This window comes from Budorcas taxicolor, chromosome 8 (assembly GCF_023091745.1).
Source record: "Budorcas taxicolor isolate Tak-1 chromosome 8, Takin1.1, whole genome shotgun sequence".
NCBI classification, from domain to species: domain Eukaryota; kingdom Metazoa; phylum Chordata; class Mammalia; order Artiodactyla; family Bovidae; genus Budorcas; species Budorcas taxicolor.
In genome coordinates this window covers 97,098,251-97,113,294 of record NC_068917.1, presented here as the reverse complement: position 1 = coordinate 97,113,294, position 15,044 = coordinate 97,098,251, and the positions used below count along the sequence as shown (strand labels likewise).

At 35.3% G+C, this 15,044-nt stretch overlaps 2 pseudogenes; one reads left to right on the top strand and one right to left on the bottom strand.

Moving 5' to 3' along the window:
* The first annotated feature begins 8,404 nt into the window (after positions 1-8,404).
* Positions 8,405-9,352, top strand: LOC128052112 (olfactory receptor 13F1-like; annotated as a pseudogene).
* Positions 9,353-13,338: 3,986 nt separating this feature from the next.
* Positions 13,339-14,237, bottom strand: LOC128052835 (olfactory receptor 13C3-like; annotated as a pseudogene).
* Between the last annotated feature and the right edge of the window lie 807 nt (positions 14,238-15,044).

Sequence of the window (15,044 nt, the reverse complement as noted above, 5' to 3'; positions counted from 1 at the left end):
AATATTTATGCAGACAGCTTTATTAAAGGCACTATTTCACAAAAATTATTAATTATATTTTTTTCACAGAAGAACACTCATAATGTGAGTACACTTTGTGCCAATCCATTGAGAAAGTTTAATCCCCAGATAGCTACCATCTAAACACTAAGTGTCTTATTTACAATGATGAATTATCTCAGAAATTTGTTTATGGCCATGTAGAAATCTTATGCCATCACTGCCAGGAACACACACTCTGTGAACTGCATTACATAGAGAGATAGGCATTTTTAAAGTTATGAATGAGATAGGTTTTTTTAATAATAGGAAGGGGGACAAGAGAGGATGTGTGCCAGATGTCCAGGAAGGAGAGGTTACCAAAAAAGAAGTCCATGGTGTTCATGGCATGTGGAGGAAGGATTGTTAGAGGGTAAAAATGACTAAGGTACTGTTTTCAGGGTTTATCAGGCACATCACTAAAGACATGACAAAAATGAATTTTTGTCAGTTCCTTGGTACTCAGAAAGGTCTTTCAAAATGAATTCAATTTCAGTTGTCCAGATGATTCTTTGCATTTTCTGTTTCTTTCTTGAAATGATCCAGAAAAAGAAATAGCACGTAAGTTAAATGAGTTGTCCTATGTTACATAAAGTAAGAGGTAAAAACTATGTGAGCACTATCTGGAGTATTGGTAATATCAGTGAGATCAGCTCATGGGATTTCTCTTCTAGAGCATAAAACAGCTGAGCAACATCAGTAACTTATTAAAATACAGGCTGCTATATTCCATTTCCTGGGACTGTGATACACAAAATCTGAAGCAGGGAAGAATGATTAGTATTTTTAATAAATATCTTATGAGATAGGTTAAAAAAATATAAACTAAAATTTATCTGTCAAAAATGTGAAAGAATAATTTCATTTGCTTGAAACATTGTTCTGATGTTACTTATTTGGGTGCTTCACTTAAGTAATGTTGGACATAGGATTTTGAGGACCCCTGTCACTTGGGGCGAAGAAAGGAAGAAATAATTGAAGAGCTCTGTTCTTGGAGAGGAGCTTAATCATATGGTGACAGACCAGGACCTAATATGACATTCAGGAACAAATTCCTTGTAATCAGGTCAATAAACTTTAGAAACAATGATGTTGGATACCCAGTTTTAATTACTTCCCTGTTCAATTGCTGTTTTCCCCCCATTATCTTCAGACTCCTAGTCAAAATTTGTTTTACCTATTTAGTGGTTTGTGGTAAACAAACTGTATTTACTATTTGTGTGAAGCAGTTCAAGGAAAGGTGAGTTCTGCCTGCAAAAGTCAAAAAACAAAACAAAAACAGCTCAGGGTACTTGGAATATATATTCACCATTACCTCCTAATTGGTAAGTTAGATAGTGACTATATGTCAGTTAATTTGGGTGTATCTCTTTGGGTAAATTCTTTGGAGATTCTTTTTTTTTTAATTAAATTTTTATTTTTACTTTATTTTACTTTGCAATACTGTATTGGTTTTGCCATACATTGACATGAATCCACCATGGGTGTACATGCATTCCCAAACATGAACCCCCCCTCCCACCTCCCTCCCCATAACATCTCTCTGGGTCATCCCCGTGCACCAGCCCCAAGCATGCTGTATCCTGCATCGGACATAGACTGGTGATTCGATTCTTACATGATAGTATACATGTTTCAATGCCATTCTCCCAAATCATCCCACCCTCTCCCTCTCCCTCTGAGTCCAAAAGTCCGCTATACACATCTGTGTCTTTTTTGCTGTCTTGCATACAGGGTCATCATTGCCATCTTTCTAAATTCCATATATATGTGTTAGTATACTGTATTGGTGTTTTTCTTTCTGGCTTACTTCACTCTGTATAATCGGCTCCAGTTTCATCCATCTCATCAGAACTGATTCAAATGTATTCTTTTTAACGGCTGAGTAATACTCCATTGTGTATATGTACCACAGCTTTCTTATCCATTCATCTGCTGATAAAGTTGCAGGATATAAAATCAACACACAGAAATCCCTTGCATTCCTATACACTAATAATGAGAAAGTAGAAAAAGAAATTAAGGAAACAATTCCATTCACCATTGCAACGAAAAGAATAAAATACTTAGGAATATATCTACCTAAAGAAACTAAAGACCTATATATAGAAAACTATAAAACACTGATGAAAGAAATCAAAGAGGACACTAATAGATGGAGAAATATACCATGTTCATGGATCGGAAGAATCAATATAGTGAAAATGAGTATACTACCCAAAGCAATTTACAAATTCAATGCAATCCCTGTCAAGCTACCAGCCATATTTTTCACAGAACCAGAACAAATAATTTCAAGATTTGTATGGAAATGCAAAAAACCTCGAATAGCCAAAGCAATCTTGAGAAAGAAGAATGGAACTGGAGGAATCAACTTGCCTGACTTCAGGCTCTACTACAAAGCCCCAGTCATCAAGACAGTATGGTACTGGCACAAAGACAGACATATAGATCAATGGAACAAAATAGAAAGCCCAGAGATAAATCCACACACATATGGACACCTTATCTTTGACAAAGGAGGCAAGAATATACACTGGAGTAAAGACAATCTCTTTAACAAGTGGTGCTGGGAAAACTGGTCAACCACTTGTAAAAGAATGAAACTAGAACACTTTCTAACACCATTCACAAAAATAAACTCAAAATGGATTAAAGATCTAAATGGAGAGTCTTATATAATGGAATGGGATTGAGTTAAAAGTTAGGTTGTGGAGTTACAGAAGAAAACTGAATAGCGTGATGGCTTATAGGTTTCAATTACATGATTTCAAACTTTTGAATTAGTTGTGAATTTCAAAATGCCACTCATATTCACATAGCACATGTAAATTCTGAGTTTCAGAGCCAGATGAAATAATTGTTTTGTACAATAAAGCCCTTTTCTCTTTACTCACTAATTGATTTACAAATTAGAATTAAATAATATATATAAAATTCTTATAACAGTGCCTAGAAATTTGTCTTTTTATTATTATTTTTAATAACCAAGAGTTAATGTAGTTAAACAAGGTCTTTCTGCAATATTGTGAATAAGACAGTAGGATGAACGAGGGTGTGGATAAAAACATTAAAATATGTTTGGATTAAGGATTCCAGCCATATATCATAAGATTGAGAATGAGATAAGATATATTCTCAGTACTTCTGATTGGTTATTTGAAATACAGTAATGGATTTAATATAATTAAGTCTTTAGGGCATTATTCTTGAAATTTTCAAGAATTTTAAACATTTTCCCCTTGAGCAATTTAAACTTATGGCTTAGAAAATTTCATGAATTCCTGGAAATAAGAAATATTTAAATTGCCTTCCTGAGTCTGGAGAAGATTCTTTAGAGAAATTCCTGGGTCTTCACAATGGGGCAGTATTCCTACTTGGGTTTGAAGGGCAGATAAAATCTTCCATATTCTCAAATATTAACTTCCCTCTTACTTTTGTACTAGAAGAATCAAAATATACTTCCTTTGTAAACAATCTTATTTGGCTCTAATGTATAGGAGCTTTTAGGAAGAAAAACACCAATACAGTATACTAACACATATATATGGAATTAAGAAAGATGGTAATGATAACCCTGTATGCAAGACAGCAAAAGAGACACAGATGTATAGAACAGTCTTTTGGACTCTGTGGGAGAGGGCGAGGGTGGGATGATTTGGGAGAATGGCATTGAAACATGTGTAATATCATATATGAAATGAATCTCCAGTCCAGGATCGATGCATGATACTGGATGCTTGGGGCTGGTGCACTGAGATGACCCAGAGGGATGGTACAGGGAGGGAGGAAGAGGGGGGTTCAGGATGGAAACACGTGTATACCTGTGGTGCATTCATGTTGATGTATGGCAAAACCAATATAATATTGTAAAGTAATTAACCTCCAATTAAAATAAATAAATTTATATTTTAAAAAATAAAACAATTTGAAATAATGCCTTTGCTATTAAGTTTTCCAGAGAAGTCCTGTGATATTATGGCTCCTCGGTGGTAATACCTTCAGAAATTTATCAACCTTGTGGAAAATTTTGTGCAATAAGCTACAAATAGAAGACCAATGCAAAGCAATCTGCTATGTCTTGCAACCTAGGAGGCAAGTTGACCTTCCATTTAAGGTAATAACTGAGAACATACTAAAAACATATTTCCAAGGGGATATTGAACTGAGTCAAAGTAAGCCATGTGTTTTGGAGATGGAATATATTTTTATCATGAACTGTCTATAAAGAGTAGGAATTAAAAAAATTCTAAGATGATATTTTCATCAATATACTGAAGAGAAAAATGAAAATTAGAACCAAAACAGTAATTTGAAATCTGAAGTAATTTGACTATCCTAAAAAGCTGTATATTTAGGTCAAGAATCCATCATTTAATCAGAATATAGTTTCCTGGTCTTTGGTTTGGTGTAAGTGAGTACATGTCTACTGGTGTCATTTCCAACTGGTCCAGTGAGGTTGCTGTGAAATAGGCAACAGATTTGCAGTCTTATCTAGAACATAAATTAAGCTGGTGTCACCGGAGTTCTGATTCTATAACAGTTTACCTCATGGGACCAATTCAGTTTTCTTTGGTTTGGTTTGCAAACATTTTTTACAGTGCTGATCATGAACAGACATTCCCTACCCTGCAGTCTCTCTATTTTGAAAATTTTGTTACTTGTTCTTGAATACATTTTATGATTTGTGTGAGAATGAACTGGAACAATGAGTCCTTGGCTAACAGAAGAATTTTGACTTTCATAGTTATTGTGTATGCATAAGTATTTTTGGAATTGTTTTGAGAAATTTTAATTTTTGTTGTTGTTGTTGCTGGTGATGCATTCCTGTGAAAACTTTAGACCCAGAGATCAAACCCATGAGACCATAATATTTGTGACACACACTCATTTAACATTTAACAGAATGAGTTGAAATAGCCTTTAAAAAAATCAACCTGTAAGTTCCTTGTTTTCAATGGTGTTGGCTTTTGCTACAGTGGTATATACTCTTCACCACCAAGTGAGGAAAGTTGGATATAACATGCATCAATGTTATATCATGTATGATGAAAATTATACATGGTTAGTTGGGTAAGAAGAGAACATATACCTGAACAGGTCTGATTGATAAAAATTTAGTGATACCTTTGTAAGATGTGAAACTGGGGACAGAAACATGAAAGAATTTGAAAAAATGAACAATTGAAGATGAAGGAAACCAAAATAGTGTTTACTATATGCCAGATGCGTTTATGCATTTAAACTTTATCTCTCTAAAGAACACCACAATGACGCTATTAAAATCTCCATGGTAACATTCAGCAGGGCAATATAATACTCAAAATTGAATATTCCAAAATATATTTACAATTCATACTATTCTTTATCTGTGTTGCTGCTGCCGCTGCTGCTAAGTCGCTTCAGCCGTGTCCGACTCTGCGACCCCATAGACGGCAGCCACCTGGAAATAGTTGCTCTGAAAATCGTTCAGCCGCAAATCATCTTAATCAACTTTGCACAATAAAAGTTAAGGGATTGAAGATATCAAGAAATTATGTGTTAAAGAAAAAAAAATCCCCATGTGTAGGTGAGAATGTTGAGATATAAAAGTTATTTGTTCAGAGTCACATATCTAGTAACTGGTCCTGTTAGCAGAAAGGATATGGATGAAGGATCCTAATCCTGTGGTCACTGCTGGCCAGAAACAGGCTTAATCCATAGGGAAATCATGTATAGTGTGTGTTCATATGTTCTTCACAAAGATAGAGGCCTGTTATCCATCCAGTCCACATACAAGATCTTTTTCTTTTGAGCACTGTGCCAGATTAATAAGAAAGTCTGCGCTGAAGATCAGCTTTAAATATTGAAGCACATATCAGCCAGAAGGGAAGATGCTTGTTCCATGTGCTGAGGTAAATGGGAGCAAGATGTTAGCCATCTCTCTCTGTAATCTCAGATTTACAAAATTTATTAATGGGTCTCAACTAGGCCAGTAAACCAGAATAAAGATATTTACTTTAAAAAGAAGTAACTAGTTGGTAGGGAAAATGAGTTGAAGACATGAGTCCTGAATACCGAATAAAACTTTTGGTTATATATTCCAGACATTTACCTCAACAAATCCTAACCAAACATCTCTCAATTTAAAAAAGGCCAAGTTGGATTAGAAGTTCTCTAGGTCTATTCTGGCTTCGACATTTAGAAAGAAAGAGAGGAGTTAGTTGGGAAATATTTAATTATCTTAGCATTGGAATCAGAAATCATTTTAGGGAAAGATGAAATGTAAAATGTCTTGGAGTACTGAAGACTCTGACAAAGATCTAAGATAAGGACGAAGAAATGACTGGGACTCAATCTGGATGAGAAAAGGAAAAGACTTCATTGGTTTGCTTATGAGAGTGGACAAAAGAGTGGTGAAGTGAGACAGAAGGAGAGATGGGACATGAAGAAGGGGAGCCAGAGCACTGAAAAGAAAGGAAAACTGAGTGCTGGGTGGGGAAAGCCCAACAGAGAAACCCTCAGTGGAAGTGAAGGTATAGAGACCAGGCATGCCTAACTTTTGCCTTTCTGGAAATAATAAGTAAAGTGTTTTATTTTCACACATGGATTGGGGGTTGAAATTTTAACAGGTTGTGGAAAATGTGATAAATTTAAAAAATTTGACTCACTGTGGGCCAGCACAGGAGCAGCATTCAGGCAATTACGGTTCTGGAAAGTGGGGTGTCCTTGAAATCATAAATGTATTACTGTGATTCTCTGAAATATTAGAGAGACCATGAAATTGGGATTATGGAGTGAGAATTTCAAGCAAGTTAATCTAGATCTTTCATATCTGTACTAGGTAGGAATTATTTTCTTTGTGTAGATTAGGAAAGCAAGTTTCAAAAAGTTCAAGTGATGATTTGCCTAATTTTATGTATCAGTAAGAATCATGGTTTGATTTAGAGCCCAAATTTCACACTCTGAGTATAGCGTTCTAATTCTCTACAGAGGATGACTGGAAGCTCTTCTTTTAGTAAACGTGGTTTTCATCCTCTTTCCTTTCAGATTCTACATCAAATAAGGTTTAAAAGCTAATTCATCTACATTCTTTAATGTCACATGTAAGAAAGCAGATGTAAACTAATTGAGAAATCTTCAGGTTTTTATTTTGGCTTAGAGATATATGGGAAAATTGTATGCATTTTACATGTATCAGAAGTTAACATATTTGAGGAAGCAATGTGTTATTAAAAATCTTTAGTGCAAGTTATCATCTTGCTGGACTGTGGGGAACAAGCTCTTGAGCTCACAGTGCAAGGTGGGAAGAATAGAGACATGCACATCTGAGTATAGTTCATTGTGATATACTTCAATAACATATGTACAAAGAATGAAACTGCAATTAAGATTTTTGCACATGGTTTTGATGATTGAACAATGTTATTAAGAGTAATATTATGAAAGACAAGATTGCAGATGGGAAACAAAGACACTCCAAGGAGGTAAAATATATGTTAAAGACATAGAAATGGTAAATTCATGATGAGTATAGGAATGACAAGTCTGTTGCTATTTCAGAGCAGAAAGTGTGCATGGAAATAGAATATTGGGAGATGAGGGTAGAGACATAGATAAAAGAGAACACAAGGCCTATGTATGTGAAGGCTCATCTAAGCCTGCTCTTCAGAAAGTGATTTTTAAACATGTCTCAATATATGATTGGTTGTAAGATATGGTGTAAGAAATTTTATTTGAATAATAAAATACTAAAACTTGGAAAGTGATTTTGTTTCTAAGAAAGGAAGGGGTTCAATATTATTTTCATATTCAAATTGCCTTCTTGAGGGGAGAAATTGGGTGACATTATAGTTGGACGTGACTGAAGCAACTTAGCACGCACACACGCATAGTCATTGAACTCCAGCCAATCTTCTCAGTCTTATCTCCTAATGTTCCTTGTGTCAGTGTGTCTGTCTATTCATAAGATAATTTTCAGCTTTATGAAGGGCAAGCAAACTCTCTCTCATTATAACTTTTTAAAAAATTGCTCCTCACTTGGCACATCTCCTGTGGTCCTTGACCTGATTAAGTTCAGTGCTACTTTTGATTAATCATCTGCTCCCAACATAGAGATAGGGTTCTTATTGACTGTGCCCTATATTTGATTATGAACTGCCTGGAAGAAGGACTTGTGTTAACTCAGCTCTAGATTCTCAATGTATTTAGTAAATGTGGCATGAATGAGTGAATAATTAATATGATATTGCTAATAATATTGGAGGGCAATGCTCTTTTTAAAGTTCTCCTAACAAAAACCCCTTGAAAGTTGCTAGAATGTAAAATTTAAATATAGGCCGTGTATACTTTTATTCACTACTACTGATGGACCAGGAGGATTAAAATGGGCAAGACAAACTCAACAGTCATTTCTAATTTTTTTCTTTCTGGGATTTACTCACTGTCCCAAAGTTGAAATCACCATATTTGTGCTGTGCTTGCTGATGTACTTGATCACCTTACTAGGTAATAGTATTATGACTTCTTTTAGTGCCCTGGATTCTCACCTACATACATACATGTACTTCCTCAGCAACCTGTCATGTCTGGACATCGGGTATAATTCTGTCCTGATTCCAGTGCTGGCAAACTTTGTTTCAGGGAAAAACACCATCTCATTCTCAGGGTGTTGCTGCCCAGATGTACTTCTCTTTGGCCATGGGCTCCACTGAGTGTGTGCTCTTGTCCGTGATGACATATGACTGATGTGTGGCCATCCGTAACCCTCTGAGATACCTCATCATCATGAACAAGAAGGTTTATGTACAGATTGCAGCTAGCTACTGGGTGACAGGCTCCTTCACTGCTCTGGTGGAAATGGTTTCTGTGTTGCAGCTGTCTTTGAGTGGAAGTAGATGTCATTTCGTTTATGAGATTCTGGCTCTCCTAAAATTGGCTTGTGTAGACACTTCAAAGTTTCAGTTAATCATGTTGGTGATCAGTGTACTTCCTTCTTGTGCTGATTCTGCTCATTTTTATTTCTTGAGTGTCCATCCTCTCCAGCGTCCTAAGAATCAGCTCAATGAATGGTTGAAGCAAAGCCTTTTCAACATGTGCAGCCCACTTGAGTGTAGTGGATTTGTTCTATGAGACAGCTCTCTCCATGTATCTAAAGCCCTCAGCTGTAGATTCACAGGAAATAGATAAATTTATGGCTCTACTCTATGTGATTTTAACCCTCAAATTGAATCCAATCATCTATAGTCTAAGCAACAAAGAGATGAAAACAGCTGTGAAAAAGATGCTGATTAAAAACCCCTTTTGTACTTTCTTAGTCCCCAGTGGCAAATAACATTGATATGCACATGTGAAAACACATAAATTTAAGGAATGTTTAGTGGTCAAGGTACATCAGAACTTTGGAATTGGGGAATACACTCATTTCAAATGTGACGTGTGGTTTTCTAAGTCTGTTTCTTGATCTATAATTGAAGTTGTTAGATAATATAAAAATATATAAGTATATCTCAAACTCTTACATAGATTTTATTTCAGGGAGTTAGAATATAAAATTAACTAATGTCAGTGTAGCCAATCATTAAGCATTCAGTATTATAAATATGCACTATATAAGCATAGTAACTAGTAGATTTTTGAGCTAATTTATGATTAACATTTTTCTGAATAGTGACATTTGATGATAGCAATCATATATTCTATAAATGTGTGGTTGTGTTTTACATATTTGGGTATGCTTTTATGTCCAGATAGATGTGTGGGAATGTCCATGTACAAATATAAAAAGTCTGCATAAAACAATCCTAAATAAAACTGCGGTGGAGATGTATCATTATGAACAAAAAAATCAGAGTTTAATGATATGTTGTTTGTCATCGAGTGCTGACTTTATATTATTAACTCAAAGAAACTGCAGAATACCTCAGTGAAACAATCAGCTCATTTCTGTTGTACTTTTTTCAGATGCCTGGTTGTTTAAATCCAAGAATATAAATGAACTATTAACATTTAGAGAATAAAGGCAAGATATTAACCCTATATTACAGAATTTACAATACCTCAGACTCATTAAATTGGCATAAAATATTGAAATGTATGAAGATATCTTATTCTATAAACCACAATATATGAGTAATTACAGAGTGTACAGTTAGCTTTTGTAACATTTGTATTCTGCCTGTGGACCAGTTGCTTAAATGTGAAGTTGATATGCACATCTAATTTACCCTTTATCATGGAGATGTCACAGAGCTAATGGAATTATAGTGATGGCTTTAACTCAAGCTGAAAATTACCACTCGCAGAAAGACAGAGAAGCTTTAGAGGGTAAATCTTAGAACAAGTGAGAAAATCACACTAAAGGTTGAATTAGTCTGTCCAAAGAGTAACAACCTCATCAAAACAGGCAGATAGGTTGTGGTTATTGTATTAATGCCTTGGGACAATGTTCTATGGCCATGGGAAGAGTAGAAGAATGAAAAAGTGGAGATAATTGTAGAGAAGAATGACTAGCACTCTGTGTGCCAAGGAGGAAGGAGAGTAAACATAAATAACAACTAACGCAGTGATTGGATTTAAAGCAATTATTAATTTCAGTCAATCATTCTTACTCGTTCTACCTTCATTCAGAGGTTTAATCTACACTTCTGTGGAAAGAACTATTACGCTTCTGGCTTACAAAATCAATACTTGTCAACTTAATTATTGCTACCACAGGAATATCTGTGTGGTGTTATGGAAAATCGTGGGCTTTAGAACCAAAGAACTCAGGATTGCATTTGTACTCCTCCATGTCTTAGCTGCGTGACCTTGGAAAAACCTAACTTGACATATCTATGGTTTGGTTATTTAGTTTGGAATATGGGCAGAGTACGCCTACTGACTACTGAGATGACAATCATGAGAAATAATTATGAGGCTGACATGACAGTCAAATGAGAAAATATTGAATAAATATGAAAGCAGCAGTCAATTGATAATGATTTTTTATTAGTCCCTGGGCTGGATGAAGCAGAAGCTGGAATCAAGATTGCTGGGAGAAATATCAATAACCTCAGATATGCAGTTGACACCACCCTTATGACAGAAAGCAAAGAGGAACTACAGAGTCTCTTGATGAAAGTGAAAGAGGAGAGTTGAAAAGCTGACTTAAAATTCAACATTCAAAAAACAACAATCATGGCATCTGGTCCCATCACTTCATGGAAAATAGAGGGGAGAAACAATGGAAACAGTGAGAGACTTTTATTTTTTGGTGCTCCAAAATCACTGCAGACATGAAGTTAAAAGACAGTGGCTCCTTGGAAGAAAAGCTGTGATAAACCTAGACAGCATGTTAAAAAGCAGAGACATTACTCTGCCGACAAACGTCCGTCTAGCCAAAGCTATGGTTTTTCCAGTAGTCATGTATGGACAAATTAGACTATAAAGAAAGCTGAGCACAGACAAATTGATGCTTTTGAACTGTGGTGTTGGAGAAGACTCTTGAGAGTCCCTTGGACTGCAAGGAGATCAAATCAGTCAATCTTAAAGGAAACCAGTCCCGAATATTCACTGAAGGACTGATGTTGAAGCTGAAGCTGAAGCTCCGATACTTTGGCCACCTGATGCGAAATCTGACTCCTTGGAAAACACCCTGATGCTGGGAAAGATTGTAGGCAGGAAGAGAAGGGGATGACAGACAATGAGATGGTTGGATGGCATCACCAACTCGATGGACATAAGTCTGAGGAAACTCTGGGAGTTGGTGATGGACAGGGAAGCCTGGCATGCTGCATTCCATGGGGTTGCAAAGAGATGGACACGACTGAGTGACTGAACTGAACTGAAAATAACACACTAACACTCTACTTCTTACAAGATGAAAATGATCACAAGTTCAATTTTACTTTCAGTATTTGTCCATATGCTTAATGGACAAAACTACAAACAAAATGTATGTGATAACATTTCTAAGAATAAGAAGAAGTTATAGGTTCTGGGAAAACTGTCCTTAATTACTCCCATCTCTCAGAATACATGCATATGCAAATCCTTCTAATACATGATTGAATTATGCTAGTGTATCTTTGTCTTCTTATTTTTATCTTTCCTTCTGTTTTATTAAAATATAGTTGATTTATAGTATTCTATTAGTTTCAGGAATACAAGATAGTGATTCAATATTTTAATAGAATATATTCAATTTATTTATACAAAACAATGGATATATTTCCCTCTTCTGCATAATATATCCTGTTTCTCACTTATTTTGTAAATAGTAGTTTGTGTCTCTTAGTCCTATAGCCCATCTTGTTCCTCCCACACATGTTTGGTGATCAGACACTGGTGACCTCTAGTTTGTTCTCTGTATCTGTATCTTACTGTTTTGTTGCATACACTCATTTATTTTATTTTTTAGATTCTTCATAATAGTGACAACAGAGTATTTTTTGTTTTCTGACTCATTTCACTAAGCTCTAGGTCCATCCACGTTGCTACAAATGGCAAAATTTTATTCTTTTTGTGACTAACAGTCTCTCTCTCTCTCTCTCTGTCTCTCTCTCTCTCTCTCTCTCTCTCTGTGTGTGTATATATATATATATATATATATATATATATATGCACACCACATCTTTCTATCCATTTATCTGTCAATGGACACCTAGGTTTCTTCCATATCTTGGCTATTGTAAATAGTACTTTTCCATTGAGTAAATTTTGGAAGGATTTTCAGAGTAAATAACACTCAAATTGTATTTAATTAGATGACTGTGATGCCACCATGGGGAATATATCATGATAGGAATGAACTGACATATACTATTGTCATTAAATGTGAAAGAACATGATATATTTGGATAACTACATAATGAATACAGCATAGTGTGTGCAGAGGGGGTGGGATAAACACAGAAAGGGAAAAAAGGAGGAAAAATTTGTAGTAGAAAAATTAGGTTGGGGCCAGATCCAGTCCCTGAGTAAAACAAAAATGAGTAATTAACAGAAAAAAACATGAACTCCTATAGTTCTCTCAAAAAGGGGAGTGAAATATGTTTTACTTGTTAAGTTTTTTTGGAAAACACAATTTCACATTTTTTTTTTCTTCTAAAAGTTTACTCCCACTTCTAACACTAGTTGTCCTTATTTTCATAAAAGATAAAATCAGATTATTACTTTGAAATTTCCTTCCAATTTTTAGATTCTGTGATTTTACATATATCCTTTAGTTTCTTTGTTCTGCTTGTATTGAAAACCTTGCCTCAAATATATGAGCTTATTTTGTGCATAAGCTCAAAGTTGTAAGTTCCTTATCCTTTCCTTCAGAAGCAGTCTAGTTGTCTATTTTCTCATGGCACCATGCACCTCTGTATTTTTCAGGCTATAGATGATAGGACTGAGCATGGGTGTGACTACTGCATAGAACATGGCAATCAGTTTGTCCAAAGAAGCGTCTTTGGACTTGGTTTATATACATTAAGATGACTGACACATAAAACACAGTCACCACTGTAATGTGGGCTGAGCAGGTGGAAAAAGCCTTTTTTCTTCCTCCAGATGAATTGGTTCTTAGTACAATAGAAAGGATGAAAATGTAGGAGATGAAAATCAATAGTAATGAAACAAACAAAAATAGTACACTGCCAAACATTAGAGTAATCTCATTCAAGGAAATATCTGTGTAAGCCAGCTTGAGAAAGGCCAATATTTCATAAACAAAATGATTGATGACATTTTTCCCACAGAAGGGTAAGTGTACTGCAAGAATTGTGTCAATGAGTTGAGAAAGCCCCATCTTCATGAGAGAGCTGCCATTTGAATACAAAGTGCCTTGCTCATGATGATAGGGTACCTCAAAGGCATGCAGATGGCTATGCAACAGTCATGTGCCATCACTGCTAGGATCACACACTCTGTGGAGGCCATGGTGAAGGAGACAGATATCAGAACAACACATCTAGTGAAGGAGATTTTTTTTCCCCTGATAGAAAGTGTGTCATTGTTGAGGGGATAAAGGAGGATGTGCACAAAATATCAAGAAAGGAAAGGTTACCAAGAAAGAAGTATATAGGGATGTAAAAGTGGGAATCCAGGAGAGTGAGGATGATCAAAGTGCTGTTCCCTAGGAGGATCGCTAGGTACATCACCAAGAGTATGACAGAAAAGAATTTTTTGGCTCTTGGGTACTCAGAAAATCCCTGAAGAATGAACTCAGTGCCTGTTGAATTGGTTCTTTCCATTTTACTTTTGCATACCTGAGTACTGCAGAAGAGATGTAGGTGTTAAGGGGTCTATACAATAGTATCATATGAAGTAAGAGATCATTGAAGGAAGGGAAAGTAGCTGGTTGGTTTTAGTTGTGAAATTAGGTTTTTATATTCCTTTTCCTGCTTATAAATTATGGAGTAGAAGATACACAATATTTACATTGGTAGTTTCTTAAAAACACAAACTCCTGTGTTCTATTTCCTGAGATTGTGATAGAGAGGTTCTGAGACAGGGAAGAACTATTTGCATTTTTAAAAGTTTGTTATTTCTGACTTAGTTGAACCACAGATGTACTATGATAATTGTTATTTTGGAAATACCATTCTTAATATCTTAAGAGTATTGATTTATTTGTTTGTATCATGTCAGTCATTAACAGTAGCATTGGTTTCGGGTTGTGTAATTTATTAATATGCTCACATGTATTACTTATTTAATCATTACTATAATTCCCTGAGGAAAATAAATTTCATAGAATATGTTTAAAAATTATTTTAACACATTTATACACAATAAGTAATAAATTGCTATTCATGTCTACCTTTTCTGATTTATATCCCTCCTTTTTTACCTGCCTGGTTATTGCCCTCCCAAAATTATGCCAGTTGTCTAAGGAGTGAGAATAAGGCCTCTTTTAAAATAGTGCTCGCCAGATGATTCTATTGCACAACTGAGGAAGAAAACCACCCATCTAGTGGAGTGTTTAAAACTTTAATATACAGATGAGTCACATGGGAAATCTTTGTAAAAGATTCTCAATCAGTGGATCTCAAGTGATA